This window comes from Lathyrus oleraceus, chromosome 7 (assembly GCF_024323335.1).
Source record: "Lathyrus oleraceus cultivar Zhongwan6 chromosome 7, CAAS_Psat_ZW6_1.0, whole genome shotgun sequence".
Taxonomy (NCBI): domain Eukaryota; kingdom Viridiplantae; phylum Streptophyta; class Magnoliopsida; order Fabales; family Fabaceae; genus Lathyrus; species Lathyrus oleraceus.
In genome coordinates this window covers 481,665,017-481,666,649 of record NC_066585.1, presented here as the reverse complement: position 1 = coordinate 481,666,649, position 1,633 = coordinate 481,665,017, and the positions used below count along the sequence as shown (strand labels likewise).

The following is a 1,633-nucleotide window of genomic DNA, read 5'->3' as shown; positions in this document are numbered from 1 at the left end:
CCAATATCTCTTTTAAACTGCCTTAGATAAACACCGTAACAATAGTAATCAATAGATTGATGTTTGGTCTCTGTGGGATCGATATTCTTTTATATTACTTTGACGTAATTCGTGCACTTGCGAGTCACCACGATCAAGTTTTTGGCGACATAGCCAGGGACCAACTTCGTCAAATTTCGTACCTTGTTGTTACACCGTATAAACTAAGGCATTATTAGCCGGTAAATGCAAAGAACCCGTAGTACCGGAAATTTAGTAGATCCTTTAGCGGAACCCAAATGTTATACTCGTACACGCCTCTTCCTCATCCGAATTAAGAAAGCTATGGTCGAGAATCGCGACCGGAGACCTCTTAAGGAATTTTACTAACCCTCTGACGAGGAACCTAGTTTGAGTATAGTAAACCCCCTTATTCCTGCTAAAAATTTCGAACTAAAACCGTCTTTGTTGCAATTTGTGCAATAGAACCAATACGCGGGTCTCGCTACTGAAAACCCGAATCAACATTTAAAAGTTTTTATCCAACTAGCCGACACCTTTAAATCTAACGGCGCTTCACCCGATGCGATCTGTTTAAGATTACTTCCTTTCTCCCTCAGGGATAGAGCACGTTCATGGCTAGATTCACTTCCAGCTAATTCAATAACTACTTGGGAAGACCTTAGGAGAGTATTCCTTGCTAGATAATTCCCCCCTAGTAAGACTGTTGTTCTTCGAAACCAAATAACTAGATTTGCTCAAAACCAAGGAGAATCGCTTTTTGAAGCTTGGGAGAGATATAAAGAGCTATTAAGAGTCTGCCCACACCATGGCCTAGAACAATGGATGATCGTTCATACCTTCTACAATGGACTCCATTATAACACCAAGATGAGCATCGACGCTGCCGCAGGTGGCGTGCTGATGAAAAAACCTTATCCAGAAGCTTGTGACCTAATTGAGGATATGGCCCAAAACCATTACCAATGGGGAACTGAACGAGCTTCAATAGAGAAAAAGGAGACCCAAGGTGGAATACATGAGGTAAGCTCTCTAGACATGATGCAGGCGAAAATGGACGCTTTAGCCCTTAGGATCGAACATATGTCTACAAACACTCACACCGCAGAAGTAGTCCACACAGAGTGCGAGCTCTGTGGATCTAAAGGACACGAATTGGCGGAATGTAACCTTTTGAACGACCTGAACACCGACCAAGTGAATTACGCCCAAGGTAACCAATTTTCAAACACCTACAACCCTGGATGGAAGAATCATCCGAATTTCTCCTATAAAAACCAGAACCCTGTCCAAAATCATGCACCTCAGAGACCGCAAGGTTATCAAGCCCAAAAACAAAACCAACCTATGCAAGTTGTTCCCCAGAAGTCTAACCTTGAGAAGATCATGGAGAACTTTATATCAGGCCAGACTCAGCAAAATAAAGAATTCCTAAACCAGAACATTCACATAAACAAACTGATAACACAATTAGGAACCAAGGTTGATCAGATAATCACTCACAACAAGACGCTTGAAACCCAGATCTCACAGGTAGCACAAAATCAAGCCCCACAAACTACACCTAGAGGCCAATTTCCTGGACAACCTCAACCAAACCCTCGAGAGTAAGCTAACGCTATCTCGTTACGAA

General features: G+C 42.4%; 1 non-coding gene across 1 annotated transcript; it reads right to left on the bottom strand.

Moving 5' to 3' along the window:
* Positions 1-708: 708 nt before the first annotated feature.
* Positions 709-815, bottom strand: LOC127109865 (small nucleolar RNA R71). The gene has a single exon (XR_007797113.1). It is a non-coding gene; the product is annotated as a small nucleolar RNA R71 (small nucleolar RNA).
* Positions 816-1,633: the final 818 nt, after the last annotated feature.